Source organism: Malaclemys terrapin, chromosome 7 (genome assembly GCF_027887155.1).
Source record: "Malaclemys terrapin pileata isolate rMalTer1 chromosome 7, rMalTer1.hap1, whole genome shotgun sequence".
In the NCBI taxonomy this organism is placed as follows: Eukaryota; Metazoa; Chordata; order Testudines; family Emydidae; genus Malaclemys; species Malaclemys terrapin.
In genome coordinates, this window is record NC_071511.1 from 85,882,242 (window position 1) to 85,899,371 (window position 17,130).

The following is a 17,130-nucleotide window of genomic DNA, read 5'->3' on the forward strand; positions in this document are numbered from 1 at the left end:
ATGCCGGGCCGGGCGCCGGGCCGGGCGCGCAGTGCCGGGGGCCAGGCCGGGCCAGGAGCCGGGGTCGCAGTGCCGGGCCGGGTTGGGCGCGGGGCCGGGTGGGGAGCCGGGGGCGCGGGGGCCGGCAGTGCTGGGCGGGCCGGGGGTGATCGGCCGGGGGCCGGGGCCGGCACCCCAGGGCCCGAGCCGACCCAAGCTGGAGCCGCCGGGGGGCCAGCCTGGGCCGCACCTCCTCCCCCCACACTCCCCCTTACCTGCTTCAGGCTTCCCGCGAATCAAATGTTCGCGGGAAGCAGGGGAGGGGGCGGAGTTGGGGCGGGGGCGGGGCTGGGCCCCATGGAGTGTCCTCCATTTGGAGGCACAAAATATGGTAACCCTATGACATGGGGAAGCCTCTCCGCCCCTCAGCTAAGCTCTGGAATGCGGGGGAGGGGGAGCAATTTCCAGCCTGTTCATGCCCCGATCCTGCAGGCTCCACAGCAGCCCCCTCAACAGGGGCATAGCACCCTCTTCATCCAACCCTACCCCAGTTCCTGCCCCTCCTCTGCTGACCCACCTGTCTGGCCGGGTTTGCTGAAGCCCCTACAGTCAGGTTCCCTGGGCCCTGGTACACAATGCATCCTTACTGTTTAGGGCTTAACCCCTTTCTGCCCACATTGTAGCCGAGTGACAAGAGGCGGATGGGTTACATTGATGGCCGGCAACAGGACCGGCTTTAGCAAGAGCAGGGCCCGATTCCTGGAACTGGCAAGCCCCATCCCCAGGAATCAGGCTGTGCTCCGGCCAGGGTCGCGGGGCTTGGGGCTGGAACCGGGGCCGGCGCCCTAGCTGGGCCAGAGCCGCTGGGGCCGGGGCCGGAGCCACTTGGCCGGAAGTGGGGCCGGAGGGAGCCGCTCGGCCAGGGCCGGACTGGGCCGCGCCGCGCCTCCCCAGAGCCCTCCTCCTTGCGTCCCCCTCTGCCCCAGCTTACCTGCTGCTGCCCACCTGCCCCTGCTTGTTTTCAGACCTCCCGTGAACATCTGATTTGCAGGAAGCAGGGGAGAGGGAGGAGCAGGGGGCGGAGCATTCAGGGAAGGGGAGGAGGGGAAAGTGAGCTCGGGGAGGGGTGGACAGCTGCGGGGCCCGATTCAGCCAAATCGGCTGAATCAGCCTAAAGCCGGCCCTGGCCAGCAGCAGCCTGAAGGTGTTAGCTGCCTTTCCACAAGGTGCAGGCAGGAAAGGACAAGCTGCTTCGAGCCACAGGAGAGGGTTGGGGGAGGCGGGAAAAGAGAGGAGTTCTGCAAAGACACAGGCCAGGTCATCCCTCCTACCCCCGCTGCTGCAGCTCGAAGCGGCTCCCTTCCCATCCACACGGTGCTTAAAGGCTGCTGCTGGCCACATTCTGGTGTGAACGCTGGCAGAAATCTGGGGAGGGGGCATGTGACCTGGCGTGCCACCCACCCCACCCCCAGTGGGTTGACTTGGGAAGGTGTGGTGCGAGTACCAGGAGAGGCGGGTTTGTCCCGGGGGTCCAGCCAGGCGTGGAGGGTGGAGAGGGCTGGGTAGGGAGGGTCAGGTCAGTTGGTCACCCCCCCGTTTGAGAGAGGTGTATGGGAGAGTGTGTGTGTGTGTCCCCTCCCCATGTGATCCCTAAAGCCTTAAAGATAAGAAGGTAAATAAAAAGAATTCAACTACGCAGTATTTCTTTTTAACAGGGGCTCAGTCAATTTAATATAGGCGCCGACTCCGTGGGTGCGCCGGGGCTGGAGCACCCATGGGTGAAAATTAGTGGTTGCACCCACCGGCAGCCAAGCTCCCCCCTCCTAGCCTCCTTCTCTGCCGCCACCAGCGCGTCATGTCCCTGCTCCACCCCATCCCTCCCAGTGCTTCCCCGCCACCTAACAGCTGTTTGGCAGCGCTTAGGACTTTCTGGGAGGTAGGGAGAGGAACAGGGATGCAGCATGTTCAGGGAAGGAGGCGGGGTAGGGGCAGGGCCTTGGGGGAAGGGGGTGGAATGGGGCGGGAAGGGGGCAGGGACTTTAGGAAAGGGGTGGAATGAGGGCGGAGCGAGGGCAGGGCAGGAGCAGGTCAAGCACCCACCGGGCAGAGGGCAAATCAGCACCTATGCAACTTGATGTTAATTTGAACGTTTGTACTGCTTAGTTCTGATTGATTGCCATTGAACTCACTCGAATACGAATAATTTTACCAGGTATCCCATATTTTCAGCATAGGGAAATATGGTCACCCTACTCCTGACCAGTGCACTAAAGTGGGCAGGGGGGAAACATACATTTGCACCTTTCCCCTGCCCATCTTGGCAGAAAAGAAAGGGGAAAAGAGGGTGTCCTCAGAATAACCTGCAGCGTATGACCTCCTCCTTCTATGATGGGCATGCAATTGGCTGCAACACTGTACTAACACTGAGAAGCACAGTGTCTGTTCAGAAAGCCATTTTTCCTATAACGCTGAGTTGCCAAATGTAAGATACATCTCCTTCTCCCCTCCCTCCCCCCAACTCTGCACTATTTACAACGGGAGACTGAGGGAGGTAAGAAAGATTCACCTCCTTGCTGTGCTAGGTGGCTGCTAATAGGAATATTGGGTATTATTACTGTTATTTATTATTTGTACAGTGGTAGTGCCTAGAGACCCCACTCAGGGGTCTGAGCCACACTGTGTCAGGTGCTGTACATTTACACACAGAATGAAAAAAGAGCAACCCTGCCCCAGTATGTGGTGTATTGAGGACTGTGTTGGAATTGTAAGCTATCACTGTAAGAGTAGGGGGAGAGGGACGGTCCTGATCCTGCTTGCAGGCTATAGGGCCCCTGCACAGTCAGTCTGTAAAGAGCCATTCTCATGCAAGGTGGGGTGAGTTGTGCCTCACTGCCTAGGAAGCAGCAAGTTTTCCCTCTGCGCTTTCAGGTTCTTGTGCAATTTTGAATTCTAAGAAATAAGTGTGTCATGTTGCAACTTTCCAGCAAGAGTATTCCTGTTTTTCCATCTCTGTCTTTGTGCGTATGCTGTGAATACAACACAATACACAGAGGGAAACGAGATCAATTCCTTGGGTAAAGTCCAAAGTTGCCAGCACAGTGTCTCTGCAGTTGATCTGCAAATTACCATCTAATTCTACTGTCATTAGCAATCAGCCTCCACTTGGGAGGCCTCACTCTCTCTGGAAGGCAAACATTTCCTTCAAGCGACACAGAAGATGAACACACGCATGAAGTCAGTGTGTGCGGTTTGCGTCGGTTTGTGTTTTGAACAGCGGGCGGACTCTACTCAGCAGAGGGGGCTGTGTTTAAAACACACAAACGGGCACTGTGCTGCTGCCATAGAAGGGCAAACAGCTTCAGGAAAGGCTAGGCACTTGAGGCCTGATACAAAGGCCGCTGAACTCAATGGGAGACTCTCCAGGCTCTTAGAGCTTAAACCTGCTCTGATTAAAGTCAATGGGAGTTTCGTTATTTACCTCACAGAAAGCAGGATCCAACCCGACCTGAACAGCAGTTTGTCAGGAGGTAGATTTCCCCCTCCTGCTCTGAACTGGATATTACACACACTACATGTAGTCCAAACTCACCCTTTCCTGGGCTTTGGCTTCACTACAGTGTCACATACTTGGTTGCGTATGTACACCAAGCTCTTTGCACATACCAGCGGCTTCTTGCATCCCTCCATTCCCTCCCCCTGCCCCCATAAGCTCCCTGTGGGTCACCCTCCCATCCCTCTCTATTTCAGGGACTTTCTGCAGCTGCTTCCCCCCATCTGTGCCCTCCCATTCACTCCTCTGCCACATCAGGCTCTGTCTGTGCCATGTCCCTCCCCCATCCATACCAATATCTCTCCGCCACCCATGCCTGGGCTCTGTGTGCACCCACAATTCCCCACAGTGCTCAAAGTGTTTTACAAAAGTGGTTAGTATCATCCCCTTTCACAGCTGGGAAAATGGAGGCACAACTGTGACTCCGATTTCAAGTCCCAGTCCAGTGACCTATCCACTAGGTCACACAGACTTCAGCCTAAGTTTCCTCCCTATATTTAGCTGTTCATAGCATTTTCCCTGCAGGAGTTCTGTGTTCCAGACCCTACATCCTTTCCTCTTATACCCCGGTGGGACCTAACAAGATCCACCTGCTCATATGACGCATCCGTAATTACACTGCACTTTCATGCTGGTTTCAAGCAGCTATCATCAGAATGACTCAAAGAGGAGCCCTGAATGCTCATATATTGGCCTAGAATCTATCACCCTCTGGCAGTGTATTTGTACATACACATATCCCGCATGGAAGCTTTCCAGGATGGGAAATTCTGGCTACTCCACATATGAACAAGAGTCACACAATAATTTATTTTGCAACTTTCAAAGACATCCACAGAGGGGACTTGACTCACAAGCAGCAGTTTCATTTTTTATCTACCGAATAAGACTGTCGTCTTAGTTTCAAATGCACACGAGTCAGATCGCTAATCACTCAGGATTGTAGTCTGTGCGTTACTGGCATGAGGTGCAGCACTGGAAGAGCAGCAGGGAGTTGCAGGCCAGGATTGCTGTGCACTGACAGCACTGTGTGGGGTGAATTTGACCTGCACTTGCCTAGAGCAGTGTTCCTCAACCTTTTTGATATCAAGGGCCAGCTTACTGCCTTCCTAAACTGTGTCAGGGAGATCTCAGAGACTGGTACCAGTCATTGAGAAACACTAGCCTAGAGTACATCTTTCTGTTGTTTCAGTCCATCAAACACTTAACATTTTCCCTCTCCCAGCAAAAAGAAAAGCCGCCTCTATTTTCCTTAAGTTGTGCTTTCCCCTGTAAAGAATTCTGGATGCAAAAGCTAAACATGGCAAATTCAGTAAAAAAAGCTACTGATTTAAAAACTGGAAATTCACAAATACCAGAAATCAAGTTAGATTTTAAAGCCCTTCCAAATTTCTGTTTCTCCCTACCCCCAAATACTCAGACTCCATCGAAACTCCATTTCAGTATCTGTATATGAACCAGACACATGCAGATGATGCAGTGGGATGAACGCCAAGGATTTCATCGTTCTTTTCCATCTCTAACTACTGCAATTCCAGTTTGGGTGTTTGCATTTGGTATTTGCAATAAACAACCTGTGTGGCATATTGTCCATTCCTACAGCTGTGGAGCAGGGGGCTGAAAGGGCAAATCTCAAAAAAACCCAAAGGGTGCTCCAGAAGCAGAAGTCGCTCTAGGCAGTCTCAGCTGCAAAAGCTTTCAACCCATTTTTCTCTTCATCCAAATCAAGAGAGAGAGAGAGAGTGTCCTTGCTGATTTTGCACAAAGCTCACTTAACTCTCAGGGAGAGGCACTTTTCTGCTACAGACCTTTCCAAGGCCCACTAGCTGTTCAAGCTAATGAAACTGACACTTTGCCTGATATAGTAACACTGTGGGCACGCTGTGGCTAATCACTTGCTTGTTGAAACCTTTTAAAAATTGGGGGTAGTAAGAGGAAGGGAAGAAGGGGGTACTTAGAACAGTCAGACCAAAACTGCCACCTCGTTCGCTCAAAGAAGGATAGATACAAAATGAAAAACAAAATACCTACCATGAAACAAACTATTTTGCAACTTATTAGATGTTCAGTAGTTAAACAGCCACAACACACACACTTATGCAAACATTCCTGATCAGTTGCTGAGGTCCCACTAAGCTGTCCAGTCCTTTTTTCCCCATGTTTCCTTCCCCATCATTACAGTCTACCAAGATTTATGTATAAAATAGTCTTTTTCCTTCCTCTTCAGACTCATTTCTTTGATTCTTTAATTTATGACACTTTGGTGAGATCACAATTCACTTCTCAGAAGTGGTGGTGATGTCAAACCCTCAGACTTGGCTGAGGAATGGTGCAAATCAATGTGGATTAAAGACAGGACACCTGAAACTTCAGCCTTTGTTGAGATTTGAAGGCCGTCGGTTAGCTTTTCACTACATTCTTGGCTCTGTAGTTCCAATCAAAAGAAAAGCTGTTCTTGTTTCTGCCCAATCCTTCAGGCTTAAGAGGAGATTTTGATAGTTTGCATGAACTTCAGAGCCTTTGGGTGCTTGCCCAAGATGAGTCGTTATTTTCATTGCAGCCTTGTCTGATCAGCTTTATTGAAATGTCCATGCTGCATCGACATCCACTAAGCAATGCAAAGACTACCCAAGTCCTAACCCCATATACAATGGGTCCAGTATGAAACTTGGGATAATTTGTGTTTTTTTAAAAAGAGGGACAGCCTTCTTCACTTGTTCCAGACCCCTGGTCAGGAATTGGGAGAGGATCTGCACAAGATCATGTTACACCACCAGCCTCTTGGTAATCACTAAGGAAGGGACGGGGAGGGGAGGGGAGGGAAGAACAGAGAGAAAAAGGAACACTAAGGGTAGGTCTACACTACCCGGTAGTTCGGCGGCAAGCAAATCGAACTTCTGGGTTCGACATATCGCGTCTTGTCTGGACGAGATAAGTCGAACCCGGAAGTGCTCACCGTCGACTGGGGTACTCCAGCTCGGAGAGAGGAGAACTGCGAAGTCGACAGGGGAGCCTGCCTGCCGCGTCTGGACCGAGGTAAGTTCGAACTAAGGTACTTCGAACTTCAGCTACGTTATTCACGTAGCTGAAGTTGCGTACCTTAGTTTGAATTGGTGGGTTAGTGTAGACCAGGCCTAAGAGAGAAGTGGTGGTGTGGGGAGAGGAGAGAATTACCACTTCCTCAATCCTTTGCTTTAGTTGAGTCCCATATCTTGTCTGCCCATTGTATGACAGTAGGTCCTTAGAGCAGGAATCTTGAACCTGTGTGACGTTATGAGTGTGATATAATATTTAATTGGAAGGTGACAGGGCTAGAAAGAGTTAATTAACTCAGACTGACCTGACCCATGGGTGAACCTAGACTGGTTAGGAAGATATGTAAATGAATAGAGCTTTGAAATGCAATTCTGCATTGGTAAAAGGGTAGATGTTTGCTCAGGGCTTGTGATGTAAGCAAACAAGTCTTGTCTATTGCTATAGTTTTAAATTCAAAGATCAAAAAGGAATATTAACATGTGTGATGATACTTGAGTGAAATAGTATTATTGTCTCTATGTCTCTTTGAAGGTTGTGGTAACCTGTATCTGAACTGTTTAATGGATAAATTATCCTGTGCTAATTGCCAGGATGTTTGGAAGGAGGAGAGTTAGGCCTATTGTTTTCTCAGGCCAAAAGGCTGCTGGAAATGTCTAAGAACCCTGGGACATGATCCTACTTCATCTCAGATCTGCTTTGGGTTTGAAGAGGGGGAAATCGTAAGCCATAAGGATTGAGATCCCCAGTCACTGACTGGAGCCACCCTGAATATGGACATTGGACTATAACCTATGGACTATTTCTAAAAGGACTTTTGTCAACTACAAGCTCACCTCTGCTATGTATCTGAACCTCAAGAATTGAATTCAAGTCTGTATGTATATTGATCTTTTAACCAACACTCACTCACTCTTTTTTTTTTTAATAAATTTTAACTTAGTTAATAAGAATTGGCTATTGTGTGTATTTTGGGTAAGATCTAAGTTAGTATTAGAGCTGGGTATGTGGCTGATCCTTTGGGATTGGAAGAACCTTTTCTTTTATATGATGTAGTAAGATTTTCACTAATAATCATCATATCTGACAGGTGTGTCTGGACGTAGGCCTGAGGTTGGGCACTTTAAGGGAACTGCGTTGTTTGGACTTCTGAGTAACCAGTGAGGTACTACAGGAGCGATTTTGTGCTGGCTTGGTAAACGTATGCATTGGAATATCCACCAGCTTTTGGGGTTTGTCTGCCCCGTTTTGTTTGCAGTTCACCCTGATTGAGTGACCTCAGCTGGCTCCCACGGGCAGCACCATCACACCCTGTGTTTGAGAAGCCCCTAGCATGTGTTGGATGCTAAACAAACAAAAATGGGGAAATAAATACAGGAAAGAGGGCAGCAAGGTTTAATGGGGTTTCACTGAAATAGGTTATTTTTAGAAGTTGTCAATGTCTGTCAGAGGCTCTTGTATCTGTGGAAGAAACCCACCTCTGGTCACCTAAAGAGCACACTGCTAAGGCTGGTCTCATGTACTGTTGTTTAAATGTTTTAATGGATGGCTTTTATTACTTCTTTGAGGGTGGTCTCCTGTAACGGTAGCTCTGGCTCACCCCTGCCCCACACGGCAGTTCCAGAAATCTAGTACTTCAGATACACCAAGAGAGACACTCATCACCTAAGTATGTTTCTGTGACAGTTCAGTGACTCTCAGATCCTTGCTTGTGTCCATTAAATCCAGCAAAGACAGTGTAAAGATTAGCCTGTTGTTCAAAGCTCTCCCTCCACACACATACACCCTTCTCTCCCCAGTCTGGAGGAATTAGCCCCCAGCCTCCAATATACCAGGTCTACGAAAGAGAACAAAATGTCCCAGTGTTCCTGCAGGTCTGTCCACTGGCAAGTTATTGGAAAAAAGAGGGGGGATCTAATAGAAGCTCAGTACAGCTCCTACTAGCTCAACAAAGTCAGAGAAGCTTCTCTGCCCAGGGACCACAAAGGCTTCCACTTCAAGCCTCAGCTACTGTGGTGGTGCAGCCCACACACAAAGCAAGCCCAGCCCAGCCTTTGGCGAGACACCCTGTTTGTCTTTCCCCACTTGTGCTAGGCGCTGTACAAACATGTGTTTGAAGTTAAGCATGGGCCTACATGCTTGCAAGCCCAGGCCCTAAACACACAAAGTAGCATTATTACAGTAGTTGCCACTAGTACAGTGAAGGGAATTTTACAGGAGAAAAATTCCAGTGGCTGTTGTGAACAATTGGGGTCAGTTTGCCCAATGAGCATAAAAGGACATGTAATCAGAGAGCAAGCACTACATTTAAAATTCTACAGTGGTGATGTCAAGACATATGTTGTGCCTGCACATATACACTCATGGCAACAGCAGCAGCAACAGCTGGGACTCTTTATGTTCTAAAAAAAGAGAAAGGCACAGCCCCAGATCAAGCAAATCTTGTATCCTAAACTATTTAAATTTAAAAGCGATCTGCATTTAAAGACATCTGCACAGAGGGCAGCCAATACATTTAAGAAACTTGACAAATTAAATCAATTTTAAGATAGAGTTCTCAGTACTCCTTGGAGGCCATGGGGGAGGGGGAGGTTTAAAAAAAAAAAAAAACACAAAACATCTCATTGCTTTTATTTATTTATTTTAAAGCAATATACATGTAATGTAATGTTGTGGAGCAATCTTGCCCTTTAATGGGATTCCCTTGAGCATAAATGTGGCAAAAGACAATCGGTGCGTTGGGTCCCTTGTTAACCAATTGATCACAGCTCTCCTGCAAATCATTCAGGACTAGTAGCATGCAGAGGCAAACCCAACAAGCCCCACAGTTACTCTCAGAGCTGTGTGGGAACCAGAATTTCTATTTCATGGGAAATTCCATGTTTTTGAAATTTGTTTTAATTCCAAATAGGAATGAAACATCAATTTTTGAAGTTTCCCACAAAATGATTGGGGGTTGGGGGGGGATCATTGGAAACAAACCATTTCATTACAATAAAAACATTTCATTTCAGTGTTGTCTTTATTTTATATTATAATGGGTAGCAACATTTAAAAAATGAAAAAGTCATTTCAACTTTTTTTTTTTTCTTTTAATGGTTCCAGAATGGAATGTTTTGATATATTTTTCTAAACAAAATGTCTTCTGAACCAACACATTCCCACGGGCTGCTCTGTGACACACACGATCTCTCAAGCTCAACCTGCAGCACTACTAGAGGTGTGGTCCTCCAAACCTCCCCACACTCTAATTTTGAGGAACCCAGATCCAAAGTGCCCTCTTCCCCTCAAACACAGTTATGGTTCCAGATCAGAAACAGCTGATTTACATGGGCCTGAAAACTCATGAAATTTTCAGCATCACTCAGCAGTGGCAAGGAGCAGCAGCACCAGACAAATTGGAGGCAGATGGGAATAAGGGGAGAGATAAGAGGGACATGAGAGAAAGAGAAGGGGATTCTCCTCTCCACTTATCTTGGGACTTCTCTGAAAGGTCTGAATCTATGCCTAACTGTAAACTCTCTAGTTATATAAGGGACCCTGCCTTGTGCGAGAGAACCCAAGAGTTACACAGGGAAGTCCCCAGGCACTGCACACAGTTTGGTGCTGAACAATAAAGAAGGGGCCATGTAGCTGAACTCCAGACTCCCAATGACTCTAGATAGAGCTAATTAATGCAATGGCCTTTACCCCTCTCTGGGCTCTCTTCTCTCAGTATCCACAGAGCCAACTTTTATTCTGCTATTCCTCCCCTCTCTGCCTGCGATAGAGCTTCTGAGTTGCTGTTTTCCCCTCCCATAGCTCAGTTGCTAATCTAACACAGGCAGTAAATTGTTTCATGTCTCTTAGTTCGTCTCATCAACCAGGCTGCCTCAGCCCATCACCTTCTTTCTTCATACTTATGCAAAATAAAACTTACACCGTCAAGAATTCTGGTTACTTTTTAACTGAATGTTAATAACTAAACTGTTTTTCCCCAGCCATGTTTAAAATGGCAATTAAGCATGGTCTACTAATTATTTGTATTACGGTAGCACCTAGGACCCCAGACATGGATCAGGACCCCATTGTGCTGGGTGTTTTACAAACACAGAGCAAAGAGACAAAGAGCACCTGTGAGTTGACCATCTAAATTAGGCCTGAACTCCCCTGTAGCCAAATGGGAGGCTAACACATTTTGACTGGACAGTATGAACAGGGACCAAATTGTGTTACAAGAGTTTGTCAAAACAATACTCTTGAGACTAGAGGACGCTCTAAAAAAAGCTCCTACTGTGTCCCCAACCCAATAAGAACAAACCAACCAAATAATGAGAGCCACCGTTCTTATATAATTTGGGAGCATCCACACTGGCCAGTCAAATTGAGCTGGTCAGAAAAGGATTTGTTTTCCACTGAAGAACTTCAATGAAAGATTATTTTTGTTTGTTTTGGTCCACTGGTTGGTTTGTTTTTAATTTAAAACCTGAAAACCCAATCATTTTCGATTAAAAAAAAACTCATTTGTAAAAAGTTGTTTTGTCAAAAAAGTCATTTTCCATTTCAAGATTGTATTTTCTTTATTTTAAGATACCCCCAACTCTCATTAGCTAGAAAGCAGTTCTGTCTGGTTATCATTTTTTTTTAAACTGTTCTTAGGAACCACTGCAGAGGAGGCCTAATTCAAACTCTTGCTCCTGTGGTACAGACACATTCCTGTACATTATGCTTTTTTGGAAGTTCAGTCCTCTTCCTTTTTCTACTATCTGCCTTAAAAAGTTTGGAATCTTTCCCTGCTTCCTGCCTGGCATCTAAAATCAAAACCAGGAGTCATTTGGCCTTTGATCTGCAAAGTCTTGGATGCAAGGAAATTGACATGAATATGACATTTGTCAAAATCAGAACCACCATGTCATTTCTTCTGTAATCACTATGCATCCTCCCCTTCAACTTGGTCTCTGTCATCTACTCAAGTGGCAGCCTTGCTCACTTCAATTCTCACTCCAGAAGAAACTTGCACTCCCTACAGCCCGTACCATGGAAGCAAATATATATTTAAAAAACACAATGTTCAGTAATAAGAAATGCAAACATATACTCCAGCAATCAGAGCAGCTAATTTCTTGGCATGCAGAGCAGTCCTCACACATGCACCCGACGAAGTGGGTATTCACGCACGAAAGCTCATGCTCCAATACGTCTGTAAGTCTATAAGGTGCCACAGGACTCTTTGCTGCTTTTACAGTCCTCACACTGACATTTCCACTAAGTTATTCATGCTCTTTTACTTCCTAAACATCCCTTTCACTTACCAATATGTCACTGTTGCTGGGTGGTGGCACAAGCAGCTTGCTGCAGCCTTGGGACAGGTGTGTTCTTCCTAGTCTGTCCCTTTCCTGAAGACTTTCACTAGGCAGGTATTACTGCAACTGGGCATGTCAATCACTAGACATGCCACATTCTAGACTGGCCTCTTCCGCATGCACATCTCAGATATGAGAAGGCAAACTGAAGTATTCCACAGCTGAATATTATGCCTGATTCGCCAGTCTCTCTGCACCTTGTATAGCCATTTACAACTGTGCAAAGTGGGTGTAAGCCACTCCCAAATCAGAATTTGGTTCTCATACCAGCAGTAGTGTTTTACACCCACGTGGCACAGGAAGGATTGAGGGTGGCACTTACCCTGTCTCACTAGGACAGACTTCTTTACTTAGCTTTATCATTATAATGAAAATCCCCAGGAAAATCTCACAGTTAAAAATAAAAATCTATAGCTATGTCTTTTGGCACCCAACCAGGGATCTTGAGTCATGGGAAAATGCTGGCCTCTATAGGACCTCAGTTTGAGTGAATCAACTTTCTGATATCTTTCTAAAGGAGAAAAGAAGTTGGCTCATGCAATAGTAACAATAGATTGATTATTCCATTACTGTCATTGCCTCAGGGAAGTACTCCTTCACGTTTTCTTTTTCTACACTGCGATTTAAAACTTCTCCAGGTGCTTTAATGGTTTCATCTTTGTCATCGTGATCTCAAGGCAAGAAGAAATACTCTTTGTCTTGTGATCATTTTGGTCCCTCTGAATTTTTCATGTGCTGGTACAGCTATGCTGGGCGCACCTACAAACAATGATATCTCCACTTCAGTAAGACCCTGTGGCACTAAGCAGCTTTTTCTGGAAACTTTGCTACTGGCAGATTGCACCACATTAAACAGGTGATTACAAACCCTCAGAACTAGAATACCCTCCAAGAGTCTACATACCACGCAGCTTTCAATCTGGTCTCCATTCAGATATTCTTCCATGGCTGACCTCTTGCCAGACTCTGCTTCTCTCTCGAATATTAATTATTAGTAGTAAGTACTTATGTTATGGCAGTGCCCAAAGATTCAGAGGAGGAGCAAGACCCCATTGTGCTGCATAAACACAGAAGGGATCATCCCTGTCCTGGAGAACTTACAGTCTAAAGATACAAACAAGCAAAGGATGGAGGATGTGGATACAACATATAAGCAAAAATAGAATCATAGACATTTTGGACTGAAAGGGATTTTGAGAGGTCAGTTAGTCCAGCCCCCTGCCCTGAGACAGGAGCAAGTACATTTAGATCATCCCTGACAGTTTTTTGTCTAACCTGTTCTTTAAAAACTCCAAATGATGGGGATTCCACAGCCTCCCTCGGAAGTCTATTCCAAAACTTAATTATCCTTATAGTTAGAAAGTTTTTTCAACTATCTAACATCAATCTACCTCACTGCAGATTAAGCCCATTACTTCTTGTCCTATCTTCAAAGGACACGGAGAACGATCAATCACTGTCTTCTTTATAAACAGCTCTTAACGTATTTGAAGACAGTTATCAGGTTCCCCCTCCACTCCCCCTGTCCACAGCCTTCTTTTTTCAAGACTAAACATGCCCAGTTCTTTTTAAATCTTTCCTCACAGGTCAGGTTTTCTAAATCTTTTATCATTTTTGTTGCTCTCCTTTAGACTCTCTCCACTTTGTCCATATCTTTCTTAAAGTGTGGTTTCCAGACTGGACACAGTACTCCAGCCGAGGATTCACCAGTGCCAAATAAAGCAGGACAGTTCCTGCCTGTTTTATAGATGACACACTTGTTAATATATCCCAGAATGATATTAGCCTTTTTCGCAACTGCATCACGTTGTTGGCTGATATTCAGTGTGTGATCCGCTATACTGCAGTACTACTACCTAGTCACTTATTCCCTATTTTGTAGTTGTGCATTTGATTTTTTCCTTTATAATTCTAGTACTTTGCAATTTTCTTTATTGAATTTCATCTTGTTGATTTCAAACCATTTCTCCAATCTGTCAATCTCATTTTGAATTCTAATCCTGTCCTCCACAGAGCTTGCAACCCTCCCAGTTTGGAGTTATCTGCAAATCTTAAGGATACTCTATATTCCATTAGCCAAGTCATTAATGAAAATATTGACTAGTAGTGGACACAGGACAGACCCATGGGGACCCTACTAGATACATCCTCCCAGATTGACAGTGAATCATTGATAAATACTCTTGGAGTATGCTCTTTCAACCAGTTATGCACTCAGCTTTTGGTAATTTCCCTTGTTTGCATATGAGAATGTCATACGCGACTGTGTCAAAAGCCTTACTAAAAATCAAGATATACCACAACTATGGCTTCCCTCCTATGCAGTAGGCTATTAACCCTATCAAATAAGATTCATAGACTCTAGGACTGGAAGGGACCTCGAGAGGCCTACCTCATAGCAGGACCAAATACTGTCTAGACCATCCCTGATAGACATTTATCTAACCTACTCTTAAATATCTCCAGAGATGGAGATTCCACAACCTCCCTAGGCAGTTTATTCCAATGTTTAACCACCCTGACAGTTAGGAACTTTTTCCTAATTTCCAACCTAAACCTCCCTTGCTGCAGTTTAAGCCCACTGCTTCTTGTTCTATCCTTAGAGGCTAAGATGAACAAGTTTTCTCCCACCTCCTTATGACACCCTTTTAGATACCTGAAAAATACTCTTTGAGTATAAGAAAAGTGGGTTGGTTTGACATGACTTATTCTTAATAAATCCATGTAGGCTATTACTTCTTACCCTCACAAACTGATCGTTTCTATTTTGATTTGTTAGTATGTTGACATATTAATATCAAATTCACGGCCCCAACCAAAAAAGATACTCCAAACAATCCAAGGTCCTGATCCTGTCATGAATTCCATGTAGGCAGAAGGCCACTTCATGGTTCTCATTGCAGAATCGGGGCCGAAATGTATACACAATGAAAGCCTCTCTCCTGGTCCTCATCCATCTTCGTTTTAATCTTTCCCTCCATTGTCTAGCTTAGATTGTCCTCAGGACAGACTTTGCCTTTTCATCATCATGTACCCCTCAGGCACTATAGAAATAATAAATATTAGCCTTTTTGTACAGGAGCAATTGAAACTGGAACTAGTGGTAGGTTAAGCAATAAAATCCGCTTATCAAACTATCCTTGCAAAGAACCTTCTCTCCCTATGGCTTATTATTTTTTAAACAGACCCTCTTGCGCGATCTGGCGGGGTTACCCCCTTGTTCGCGCTGGGGGAGGAGTGGTCCCAGTTTGATATCGCTCCATTAGCATCCCCGAACTGGAGAAAGGGGTCCGAACGGCTCCCTACGTCCAACACACGCATGCCAGGACACAGACTAGCCTGCAACAGGTACCCACCACCCCTACAACTAGTTCAAGCCCAGGACAAGCAGCACGGCGCTACAGGGTCCCTGGTCTGTACGTCAAGGCTTCCCCATCTGGGGTTTGGAGGCCGAGCCGCCAGCGGTGCGAACCTCCCCCCACCCCCCGCCCGGTGAGGGGCTGTGCCGCTCCGGGCCGGGGGACACGCCGCTTGGCCAGCTGGCAGGACATGGCTCGCACCTTCCCCCAGCCCGCGGCTCGCCGGTTCAGCCTGTCCGAGCTGGGAGCCCAGCGGAGCGGGCGAAGATTTCCCCTGCTCTGGCACGCCGAGAGGTTCGGCTGGAAACCGAGGCGCTGGCCATAGACAGGCGGTGTCTGTGCTGTGACCCCTCCCCAGAGAGGGTGTGTTATACTACAGACAGCCTCTGCAGCGCCAGCCTTGTGAATGAACCAGGCATCTGAAGAGCGATGCGCATCTATGGCACCATATAAATAAGATTCAACTTGTCCGGGGGGTGGGGGTGGATATCTTTTGCCCATTACCTAGGAGGACTCCATGTATAAACGGGGGGAGGAATGCCAGGCCTGCTAATCCCTAGCCAAACTCATGCAGCTCTCTGGCATGGCACCAGCCTGGCATGCTCCGCACACACCGCGAGATCGATCATGCCCATAGCGATAACTGCATTTGGAAAGTTGTCAGAAACTTACAACGTGCGGCCATTGAGGGATGCCCCATCTCAGCATATTGCCAGGGCACCAAGTCACGGGAAGGGCTGGGGGGTTTAACAGATATTTTTAAATGATCACAGGCACAGAAATTAAATAGGGGCAACCCCGCCGAAAAAGCCCCTTCTCCCTGGGCAATTTGACAGGGAGAATTAAAAAAAAAGTTTCCTTGCAAAACAAAAAGAAAGGATATGGGGGCGGGGGAGAGAGTGGGGAATTAGTTCGATTGTTGCTTTCACTTTGTATTTAAAATATTGATCTTCCAAGGTAGGCTGGCTGCCTCCTTCCCACCCCCCACCAAAACACAGCGCAACACAAAGACACGAAATGGGGGGAGGGAGATGTCTCTTCACATAACAGCTGAGGGATGCGATCCAGAGAAACAGGCTGCGAGGTAACAAGTGTTTCTCCCGTCCGCTCCGGACTAGACACGATTACACCGACAGCTACCGAGCGGAGGATGAGACAGAGGCTGTAAAACTTCGCCTTACCTGACGCCCGGGAGCGCACCGCGTCTGGGGACCGCTTGCTCTGTAATGACGCGGGAGGAGGCTCACTCTGCCCCTTCAGAGGCTGCAAGGTTGGAAATTCTTCCCCCCGGTCCCCTCCTCCGGGCTAACGAATCCCTTGCAAAGGATGGAAAGTTCAAGGCCGGCAGGGAGAGATCCGTCATCAACTCCAGCTCGGAGCCCTTCCCCGCCACTTCCAGCCCGTTTCCATTGCCCAACAACGATAGCGTGTCCACTGCGCGCACGGAACGTTCACACGGCTTGATTCGGCGTAAGCGAAACCCGCGGCAGAGCGATGCCCTCACAGCCCAGCGCACCCTGGAGGAGTCCTGCTGTAGCCCAGCGCCTCGCTGACTGCTCTGTCCGAGGCCATGGCGGCCGCGGGCAACTTTAGCTTCTTTCTCCCCCCCTTAGGTCCGTTTACACTGCTCCCCTCTGCGAGAGCCGCGGGGCAGAGGAAGGGGGTGCTGCGGGGTTCCACGGGGACAGCGCCATCAGGGACTCCCGGGGATTCGACCGCACCCCGGCTTTGGAAACAATAGGAGTAAACTGAGCCCCTCGAATGCAAACGAGAGAGGGGATGGGGGGCGAATGAGTGCAAGCAGCACAGCTGCTGCTGCTGATCACTTTGCAAGGCGGCAGCGCCTCATTGCCAGGTAATGAATATT

The 17,130-nt window shown here is 47.4% G+C and overlaps 1 protein-coding gene across 1 annotated transcript in view; it reads right to left on the reverse strand.

Moving 5' to 3' along the window:
• CDH23 (cadherin related 23) overlaps nucleotides 1-16,628 on the reverse strand; it is a 516,293-nt gene extending 499,665 nt beyond the window's left edge. The window contains exon 1 of the mRNA XM_054034015.1: nucleotides 16,445-16,628. The gene's annotated coding sequence lies outside the window, so the exon portion shown is untranslated. The remainder of the gene's footprint in view (nucleotides 1-16,444) is intronic.
• Between the last annotated feature and the right edge of the window lie 502 nt (nucleotides 16,629-17,130).